The sequence below is a fragment of the Strix uralensis genome, chromosome 4 (genome assembly GCF_047716275.1).
Source record: "Strix uralensis isolate ZFMK-TIS-50842 chromosome 4, bStrUra1, whole genome shotgun sequence".
Classification (NCBI taxonomy): domain Eukaryota; kingdom Metazoa; phylum Chordata; class Aves; order Strigiformes; family Strigidae; genus Strix; species Strix uralensis.
Genome location: NC_133975.1, coordinates 46644993 through 46656517, shown reverse-complemented (window position 1 = coordinate 46656517; position 11525 = coordinate 46644993). Strand labels below are relative to the sequence as shown.

Genomic DNA, 11525 nt, shown 5'->3' with positions numbered 1-11525 from the left:
GTTTGTGTGGTAAGGTTAAGCATAGTTATACTTGGTAGATAGACTGGAAATAATTCCCTGTAATTCAGAACAGTAAGTCAAATATATTCAAAAAAATATTCTATGAATAAGTTATCACATGCTTATCTGCTATAATAATTCTTGTAACTTGCTACGTTCAGTACTGGACACTGTTGGAGGCAGAACACTAAATTAGAAAGTCAAGGTGGCAAATCCTGCCTTGATGTGTCCGTTATACAGCTATTTTCCACAAGCACATCATCATTGTTACACAGCACCCAGTCTTGATGATATTCTAGGAAAAAAAAAAAAAGAAGAAAGGTTTCCTCCATATTATTGTACAAACATTATAGAGCTATTGATTAGCTATACAGGTTGCTTCTTCAAAGAGGAGTGTGTGTGGCAGGTGCATCCGCCCAGTGAAAACAGAGCTTCCTGGCTGTTGAAACGTGGCAGCTTTTGGCTGTCTTTGTTTTCAGGGTCTCGCGGTAGCTGAGACCTTTTGACCAATGGGAGCCGCTATTGACTACAGGTCAGATTCGGCCTGGGTATAAATGGAGTCCCCTGGGGGAGCCATTTTGAGCTCGTCCCCTGGAGCTGCACGCTGCGGTCAGAGGACTCTCCCCTTGGGTCAGGACGCTGCCCAAGGAAACTCCTCGAGGTACTTTGGGTCGGGACGCTGCCCTGAGCAGGTCCTCGAGGTTGAGAGCCCTCACTTTCTAGGTGAGTGATAGAGCGTTCTGGGTTGTCGTTAAACCCTAGGTAGTGAAGTTTTGTTTACGTTTGGGGTTGTCGTTAAACCCCTAGGCTGTGAAGCTTTGTTTTACGTTTTGGGTTCCCGTTAAACCCCAGGAAGTGAAGTTTTCGTTTGGGGTTGTCGTTAAACCCCTGGGGTGTGAGGCTTTGTTTTACGTTTCGGGTTCCCGTTAAACCCCAGGAAGTGAAGTTTTCGTTTGGGGTTGTCGTTAAACCCCCGGGGAGTGGGGCTTTGTAAAGTATTTCGGGTTATTGTTAAACCCCAGAAAGTTATTCTGTTCTCCTCTTGTGGACATCCGGATCTGTAATCTACGGAGAGCTGACTGGTGGTTTTATGGAAAAAATAAATCTATTTATTTTTTTAAATTGGTGGGTTGCTTATTTGGAAGCCTCCGTAACAGTGTGGAAGAAATTTTTTTACTATTTTGGGTGATTTTCTTGTACTGATCCTGGCAAGGTCCATTAAATACTTGAAAAAAAATCAACCTGATCCATTAGATTAAATTTCTGTAAATGTAATTAAATCCTGTCCTAGGTTTGTTCAGGTATCAGTAAACTAACTACTAATTGCATTTAGTCAAACATTTACTTTGAGTCTGGACAAAATTAAATTAATTTCCCTAGCTGTGAACTATAGGAAAGCAACATATAGTAAATTTCTAAGGATTCAGACTATTGACTCAGAAGGCAGAGTTACAACAGAAATGTTGATACATTCAGTAAAAGGAGTCATTAGAAGAATTATATTTAACTTATGAAACAATTAATTTTGCATTATTGAATTATATATAACAATTAAAGTAGATGAATAAAAGAATTACTAGGGAAGGTTTATTTCCTTCTGCCTCTTGGGATTCAATTCTAAAAACATGAAATTTCTCCTCAAATTTCACAGTATGGTTGACAGGGGTGAGATTAAGTTGAATCAGAATTTGATGGAAGAGAAAGAAAGCTCAGAAAGAAAGTGAGTGGAAAAGTGTAAGTGGGAAGAGTCTGAGAGGACTGGGACAAGCACCATTACCCTCATAGGAGGCAGGTTTCAAATAACTGTAATATGCACATGTGTCAAAGAAGATCTCGACTCACAGAGGGGTTGTGGATGGAGAAAAACAAACAAAAAGATTTAGAACAGATTTTGAGGACAAACCTGTTCCATTTTCTATAAAGGTTTACATGGAGAAGAGAAGCAAGACAGGTTATTTTTACAGTCTTCTGCTCTCTTTCTGCTCTGAGCTGAGAGGAAGTCCCATGAACAAGCTCAATGCTGAGCTGAGCTTGCACTGTAATTGCTGCTGAGAGGTATGAGCTCAGCACTGTTGGGTAGGTGGGTCCCAGCTCTGCACTAACAATATTCATCAGAGTTTCTGGCTGGAACTGAGTGAGCTTGAGAAAGGTGGAAGCATGCACTGAGGCTGCCCTACGCTATTCACAGTACAGAAATGTGATTGAGGCTCATGTCTAATTTCATGATGAGGACATTCATTAAGAGATAAGGATTCTAGGGATATTTTAATTATTGGTATAATGTCATAAGAAGAGACTGAGAACATCATCTTCCTCTGAGTGCCCTGTATTTGGGGAAGCCTGAACTCAGATACTTTCCCTCTGCATGAACTGGCGAACTCTTGAGGTCCTGTGACAGCTGTTCTACTTCCAGCAACTTTACGAGTCTTAGCCTTCTTTCCCATTGCTTTGCCCACAAGTCAGAAACTAAACAAAAATTTCAGGGAAAGATTAAAAAAATAAATCCTGAAATGATCTGATGTGTGTTTATTTTTAAACTGCTGCACCAAAAAAGCAGTTTTTTGTACAACCATATTTTAGTTAAGTAGAAAGAATATTTGTCTGTTTCTGAACTAGAGGAATACTTATCCTTCCTGAGTCTCTGATCCAAGACCTTTAAAGTTTAATCATAATTTCCTATTACTTTAAATAAAAGGAATAGAAACATGAATGCTAGAGATGAACGGTGGATTAATTTTCAAAATGTAAGTCCAACATTCTCACTCAATTTATCTTTAAACTACTTTATTACTGGTATCTTCAGTCTGGCCCTTTCACACTTGTTCTTGTACGTATGGGGGTTTTACTATTCACAGCACCTACCAAACTGAATACAATCACAGAAAGACAGTAAACATCATCATTTTTGTTTAGTTCTATGCACATTTAGTTGCACTAAATCATAGACAGAATAAAGTACATTTCTGTGATAAACTCTGTATGTCTAATGTTTATAGGAAACCTCATAACCAAGGTAAGTAAACCTACAGAACAATGTCCAGACTTGAACTGCATACAGAACCCTAAGAAACCCAGTAAAGATCTGACTGATACTCAGGAATCACTGGCAGATTAAAAAGCAGTGGAAAGAAAAAAAGCTATGTTTATCATAACACATTATGTTTTGCCATCTTCTGACTGGACCATACTTATCACAAATACTGAAAGTCATTAGTTGAAATAGTATCCTAAAGCAAATGCCCTGGATGAAAAAACTGCATATAAAATTAATATCAGTAAACAAAAAGCTATTTCATTTATTTTTATGTGGGTCAATTTACATTGTTCCCTGTTTTATTTTCTACAGACAAATTCAATTTTGTATACCACAATATCAGTTCATAAGAATAAAAGGCCTTCTGGATATCAGAACCAGACCATCCAGTTCAGTCTGTAAGTATATTTGATTTCTTTGGCTCCACTGTCCTATTTTTTCTCCCTTCAGATCACACAACACTTGGCACAGAACTCTTGAGAAGCTGTGTTTCCTTGTAGTTTTTGGTTTAATTGGCTCACAAACTTAAAATTGGTGATTTGAGTGTTAATCGACTTTATCAATTTGGTATGGATTAAAACAGTTTTTCGCTGTAAAAGTAACAGTATGATGAAAATACAGCTCCTAGAAACAAAACCAGGATCCTCTACCAAACTCTGTTCTAGCAAACAAATTCTGGGGTTTTTTGTTTTTCGATTTTTTTTGTTTTTTGGGTTTTTTTGTTTGTTTGGTTGGTTGGGTTTTTTTGTAAAGTAGTGCTAGTATGCCAACTATTCTTTTCAGAAGGAAGAAAAGCTTGCAGGAAGTCTTGAAAAGCCACAAGAGAGATAGACACCAAACCAGAAAGGACAGACTGTCAGACAAAACACATCAGAACTTAGTAGCTGTGAAACAGAATTTATGAATGAGGCTATAAGGTGAAAGACATAACTGAGGCTGTCAGTACTGCAAATGAGTTAGCTGAAGTTAACTTACTCTGCATAAACCATATAGCAAAATATAAAATGGAAAAAAAGCTGGCTGAGAAAAGGGTCATCTTAAGATCTGTTTAGTAAAATCTGGGACCCAGTAACTCTAAATGAAAGCAGTGTTAGAGTGACGTAGGAGAAATATAAGAAATACCATGCAAAAACAATCCAGTACTCCGTCAACTCTAGTGTTCTGTTTTTAGCAGTGACTCTCAGCGCTATAACATGTTTTAAAGAAAACTGGAAGAAGACATGTGGTAAGCAATTATAAAATCTGCCCTGAGGAAAAAGTTTCTTCCTGCAACCCATCACTTAGAGGTTTGTTTATGCCCTGAGGCATGAAGATTAATATTCCCTCCAAATGCTTTTGTTTTATAAAGCTTTACCTTTTTTTCATAAAAATATTCATGTTAATTATCATTATTTTTAATTCTACTGACCTTCTGGAAGCCGAGGATGTCTGCAACAATAAATTCTACTATATAGTTACTAATTTATGTGACAGAAGTATACTTTTGTGACTTTAAAGGGCAGCTGGAATAAGTGGGTGATTCCAAAGACTTACTGAGATCATCACTGACCAAATACAAAGGTGAAAAGAATTAAAAATGAAACCGTATGGTAAGAGAAGGAGGGAGATAGAATTTAGAGAGAATAGATAAAATAACAGCACTGTTTCACCAGACAGTTGCTATTCATCTGGTCCTTGTGACTGCCACATACAAACAGCAAATGTGACAAACATTACTTATAACTAGTTATGAATTATAATCTGTTTAGATTACATAAACCCCCACTTTCTAATGTTTGGTGAAGATGACTTTGCTAAAAACAAAATTCCCAAGCCCCACAGTCTTAAGTAATCCTTAGAGTATCTGCAGCAATTATAGGAAAAGAGAGGAGGCTTCCAACTCCTGTTTGGACAGACAAATTTCTTGTATTCATAAAGCTTACTCAATGTTTATAGTGTAAATAAATGAAGTGAAAATATATTCATGTTTTTAGGAATCTGTTTTCTCAAGCTGTTGCTTTAGGATAAAAAGCTTGATCCTGAAAATGTGTGGGCAGCAAGACTACCTATGCACATAAGCTCATTCATACATTCAAATCTTTGTAAACTGCAGTGGGATCTACACTGAAAATACCCTAATAAAGAGACATTTATGAGGACAATTATTTTCTTTACTTTTTTAGGAAGTTATATGCAAGACAATTCAAAACAGAGACTGCAGTGCTCAAGGTACTGAAGATTAAATAAAGCCTCTTACATTCTCAGTTTTTAAAGAAAACAACATGCTAGTATTTTGTGTTTTCCTTTCAATATCTGAGCTCTTAAGAGATACTTAATCTTTTTGTAGTAGACTGGAAATGTAGATATTTTCTGCTTTCTAAATGAACAATATGGTTAACATATAACATAAAAGTGTGTCTGTAAAGAACATGAACCTTCAGGTAAGTATCAAGTCTCATAGGTGTTCTAAAAAAAAATAAATGAATGTAAGACCTAGTAATTCTATGGTGACCCATGCCCACCTAATATATTCTGAAATACATATTGGTTACAGGAATCTCTCCCAACCCAAATGTTTCACATCTATAAAAAGGAAAGTGAGAGAAAGACCAGATCAGAAGGGATGGACGTTAAAGAATGATAGGATGAAATGGGAATGCAATGACAAGTAAAGGTCTTAGCTCTGGCATTTAACCGCAGAGCGACAGTGGAAGTAATGAAAAGCTATCTTCCTTCTGGTGATGCTTAGGGAGCAATTAGAGAAAGATAACCTTCTTGAGTTCCTGACGCCAAAGAGCTCTGCTGCTGATGTCAGTCTTTTAAATGGCCCATGTGGCCTCCAAGCTAGTGACCTAAGAAGAAAAACTGCTATTTTGCCTTCTGCCCACTTCACGCAGCAATGCCTGTCCCAGGGCTACTCAGAGAGGAAGTCCTTCCTTTATTCTCAGTGTCCCATTCAAGATATAGTTATTAGAGGTGATGTTCAGAGGAAGAAAAGCTAATGAAAAGTTAAAATATTAAGTAACTCTGCATCCTTCCCTCCCAGCTCCCACCTCATGAAATATTTTAGTGTCAGAGATATTTGTAATTCTCTTTGCAATTCTATCTTTTTTTTTTTTTTTTTTTTTTACTATGCCTATGCCAAAATCAAGACTTCGGTCTCTGGCTGGTAAAATCTTGTAGTTTAGGCTGTTGTGATGCCTGAAGAACTCATCTTGCTTGCAAACTGATCCTAATTCGATTTTTATTTAGCCTGGCAACAGACAGCACTGAAATTTATATAGTTGATTCTTTTGTGCCTATATTTTCTGTTTTCTGTTTTTCTCTCTAGTGACTTATGCAGACATTTTCTGCTCATTACATGACAGTCAAATTCACACTGAGGCTAGGGAACCTTTCAATTTTGTGTGTGTGTATAAAATTTCAAAGAACTTTAATAAGCAGGTAATTTTTTATTCCTTTAATCATGGTGTGTTCCTTTAATTCTAATTATGTTAACCATTTCAGTTATAATTGAGCTAAATAGAATGATTAAACCTTGAGAATGAATAGATTTCTTGTTTTATCTCAAATTTTTATACAGCATTGGGTTTTGCTTTCAGTGAAGCAGATTTGTTAGAAAATATTTAACTATGTAAACAGTGAAACTGAACAAGAGAAACTATATCCTAAGTCTGGTAAGTGATACAATAATGAGTTATTGCCTATTAACTGCAACTTACATTTAAGTCTATTTCTAATTAGGAGAGCTCTTTGGCACCTGTGTCTTAAGTATACCTTTAAGACCCACTTTCTTAAACCTATGCATTGCTTTTGAATAGGGGCATTTTCCTGAAGATAAGGTATGAGTAGCGACTGGTTTTCTATTGAATGCTCCTAATTATGTTCTCTTATGAACCTAATAAACCAAATCTTCCTGGAACCCAACTATTTCAGAAGGGAGCCTTGTTCATTGTATGTTCAACATACAATGTTCTTGTACTGTGATTTACATTGTTGTTTACATCTATACATTGTTGTTTAGGTCAAAAATCCTTCATTAAAAACTACCAAAGGATAGATTTACTGTACAGGTACAGTGTAGCATCTGGGAAGGAGCCATTAAAGTCTACTGCACAATTACCATAACTTTTCAAGAGCAGTGTTTATTTGGAATTCCACAAAAGCTCAAAAACCCTTTTCTATTTTAACAGGTATCTTCAACTAGAATTTGTATAACACTGTGCACATTGTCAGTATTGTGCTATGAGAAGGTCTTTTTTTTCTCTTTTATTCCACCTGTTCCTCCATAAGATCTCTGCGCTATTTTAATGGATTAAGAAGCTGGCGTGTTTTTCAGTTTTATGGGTTTTGGACACAGTCTGCCAGGTCATCTAAATACCAGTCAGGGAATTGCAATAAGAGAGGGAGTTATATGAATAAGAAAGTCTTGTTGAAGAGAGCAGGAGAAAAGTGACGTGGACAACTATTGGCCACAACAGTTCAACTGTAAGAAGACTTTGAGAGACATTTTGAAGATGGATTAACTAAAGATGTAGAGTTAAATGAAAAATGGCAAAAAGACCATACAGATTTATGAGGGGAATGCATATCACAACGACATGGTGTCTTTCCTTGGTAACAATTGATTTTATAGACAAGGAAAATGCGATAGAGCTAATTTATCTGGAGTTCAGAAAAGAATTTGATTTAGTGTCTCAAAGACATTTCAACATGAGAAGATATAGCAAAATTGTGGTATGGATAATGGACTAGCTAAGAGGAAGGTTAAACAGGTAACATTGAAAAGGGAAGGAACATTCTGAAAGGCAGTTACTAGTAGGAATTCTGGAGGCCTGAACTTGAGAATAATTTTATTGAATGTTATTGCTAGTGGCCTTAATATATGGGATTAGAGCATGTTGGTGAGGAGTGCTACTAAAACTACTTGCATGCTAGTACAGAGGAGGATATGAATTTCTAGTAGGTAAAACTAGCATAGCAAGCTTGTAAAAACAGTGGATTTTTATCATGGATCTGTGTAAATAGATGTCACCAGTGCAGTAACATTGGCTAATGAGGAGTTAAGTTAGTTCAGCTGATGAATTTTTTACTAGATTTCTTCAGTACTGCCATTTTAAAAACTATAGGAAAGGTGGTGAAGGTAGAAAAGACTATATCTGCAGATCCAAAGCTATCAGAAAGGAGCAATTTTTGCCATTTCATATTTCACTAGTAAGATCTTCTTTTGGGAAAAAAAAAAAACGGAAAGATGTGGAACCTCATGCCACCTCAAATGGTCATTAAATTGGAAAGATACAATCAAAATGGAATGGAAAGGCATTCAGTTTCAGAATTACTGCTTAACAGAATACATTTATTTGCAAATGAGCGAAAAATATGCAATCTTCAAAATCTAAGCAAAAAATCTTAACATAGGCGATCAACCCTCTTCCCGTGAACATAGAGAGAGTACCCTAATGCAGTACAGAACCATAGAGGAGGAGGTCAGGACTTTTTCTTACCACATATGTCAGCTTTTAACATCCTGCAATGTGCATTGCAACATTCCTCCTACTGTTGTCTGTAACTGAGATACATAGGTTTTCACAGGTATCTAGATTTCTTGATGCACCCAAATATTTTTTTTCCCAGGTAGATTGCTTTCATTTTGAAAACTTACTCTTGTATTCTGAATACAACTGAGTAAAATTTCAGTCAAGCTTGCTCTGAAATGTCAGAAAAAGTTAAATAAATCATGCGAGTTTTGAAATACATTTGTGTTTCCCATATATTTCAGCCTCATATCCCAGGCTTGGGAAGTGATCTCTTGCTGACTGGGTGTAACTCATCCAGCCAACATAATAATGCAGTGGTTTGGCATTGAACAGGTATTGCATGTTGTAAAGGGATCAGGTGTACTTGCAATGAAATTCCTTGTAAGCCTTTTAAAAAAAAAAAATTGCAGAATTTTTTACTTGGACAATGTACACACACAACACAATGAATGACAAGAATATTTTGGGGACAATACATGGATTTGCAGGACTGTAAAAGTAAATGAGATCTCATTTTTCAGAGTGGGTGACCAGGTGTATGCTGAAAAAATGCACTGAGCCTTGGCCATGCTCTCTGTGCAGTGGGCAGAGTTGCTGAGGGGGTAAGTCAATGTAACCTTTGCTTTGCAAAGTGATAACAGGACATTTTGGTATCTAGTGCACTTTCATATGTAAGAGCACTTTATAATCCCTTGCTGCTCTAGTCTCTTCAGGCTGCTTTCAGGTCTCATTGCAGTGGATGTGTGGCCCTTTTCCTTAGCAGCAGTGATGATAGCAATCACAGTGGTTGTAGCAACTCTGTGAGAAAAAGATATTACTCTCACCCAGCCCATGATACACATTTCATTACTTACGTAAACAATTACCAAACTTTTTCCTATACTTTTCCTAAATAGTAAAATAACTGCCTCAGACTTTTGTTGCCGCTCACATTCCCTTTCGAGATGGTGCAATTTACACATTAGCCCTTGATTTAGGCCATTACCAGAAACCTAGCTGTATTACAACCAGTTGTTTCCAAAATGGTGGCCTGTTACAATGTAAACTGTGAATGCTGTAGAAATTAATTTCCTTAATAGCTTACTAAGGAAGGGTATTTCTGACATTTATCAAAACAATTTCCAGAAAATTTTCAACAAATTCCAGAGATTTTTAAATATTTGTAAATACTGCATGCGCATGCTGGCAATAAAAGCATACATCTTTCTAGCAGCAGAACTCCGACTTCCTTGAAATGCTCTTTTGGAGACTGTAAGAGAGATGTTGCAATTGCAGGAAAAATGGAATTCTGCTTCATTTTAAGACTGTGTCAATAGTAATATAATCCACAATATCTGTAAAGTGCTGTTTATGATGCTACCGTCAGTTGACACTTTGCAGAATACCATTAGAGAGTGATATTTACTATAAGAAAATATTTTCAAGGAGCAGAGTCAGCTACAAAATAAAATCAATGATAGCTTCTTTCTTTAGATGAATCCAGTTTTGAGATGCAATTGTATCTGTTTTCACAGGAATTAGCTGTGGACAGGGAGCATTCACTCTGTATGGCTCTGCCTTAGGATATTGTATAACAAAATATAGTGGGTCTGGAACTTATACTAGCATGAGAATGCTGGTATAATGCTTAAACAGATAATAACATTTACAGATCTGATGGGACTATTGCTTAGGTGCTGTATTTGTTTCTTCTACGCAGTGAAGTAATTTTTGACCACTAGATGGGACTATACAACTTCCTGCAATAGTATTAACAGCAATATTTGTTTTACTTGCAATTAATACTCTTTTTTCCACCCCTGACACTTTACTGAAAGAGAGCTTTGTCCCCGCCCTTTGCAAAGGGTGAAAACAGCAGAGCCTCTTGTAAACAAGGGTCTCTGTAATGCTAGTGAGAATGGAAAAATAACAAACTTTACAGTCTATCCTAATAAAAGAGCCAGCATGTATATAAACCAGTTTTAAAGTTGTAACAAATCAGTTTATCCTCTGTGGAGACTAACACTGCAATCATGCTGCTTGACTATGCGCTACTACTACATATTTCTTCTTCCTCATCTTTTTCCTTGGTATGCAATTGTCTTAGCTGTTAACAGCTGAATCTGACTTTCTAAACTATGCATTATAGACATTTCCTTCTAATCTTAGGCCCAGCTAGGGTTCTGTGATACTTTATTCAGATTAAGATGCTATAAGAAGTAACAGAAATGACAACCAGTTATCCCTTTCCCAGCTAATTCATTACATACTTCTTCATTTTTCTTGTGATGAGATTCACAGGGATCTGGAGCCTGATGTAGCAGTAAAGCACTTTCCACTTTGATGAACTCAGCAGATTTTATTTCATTGTGAAACAGTGTTTGGCAGATGGAAAACTGATCTTGGTTGGCTATTGTCATTCTAATGCTTATTTTTCCTTCAAAATGTTTTGAGATTTTTTTTTCTTTGTTTTGCTTGTTCTTCATCTTAGAGTAGTAATTGCACCATGGTTTTTTTCATTTGCAGTTTAAAGATGTTGACTTTAATCAGCATAGGATAACACATTTAAATCCCAAGGCTATTTTAATATGGAATGTGCAGGAAAGGTCTTGACCATATATGATAGGGTTTGTTGCTGAATTTATTTTTGGTTTTTTTTTTGTTGGAAATGTGAGTTTCAAGCTCTGTGACTGTCTTTTAAAAAACTAAATAAAAGGAGACAAAGCACAACTAGATTTTTTTGTTTGTTTGTCTAGAATATTCAATAAGAGCATCTGGAGAACACTTATAGCTTTAGGACCAACTCTAATGAGGTAGTGATTTTACTCACACAGTCCTTTTGTGGCAAATTCTATCTAATTTACTGATAAATCTACACTGCATATCTAACCTGGCTTTTATTATTTAAGCTCAGGCACTGAAAGCCATCTAATTTTTGGTTTATCGTACCCCACTGAGAATTTGTACTCTAAAATAAACCAGGGGAACAAAATATT

At 36.3% G+C, this 11525-nt stretch overlaps 1 long non-coding RNA gene across 2 annotated transcripts in view; it reads left to right on the top strand.

Moving 5' to 3' along the window:
• The first annotated feature begins 409 nt into the window (after positions 1-409).
• LOC141942718 (uncharacterized) overlaps positions 410-11525 on the top strand; it is a 33695-nt gene continuing 22579 nt past the window's right edge. For both annotated transcript variants that reach the window (XR_012628722.1, XR_012628723.1), the window contains exons 1-2: positions 410-723; positions 3347-3432. This is a non-coding gene — a long non-coding RNA (uncharacterized LOC141942718). The remainder of the gene's footprint in view (positions 724-3346; positions 3433-11525) is intronic.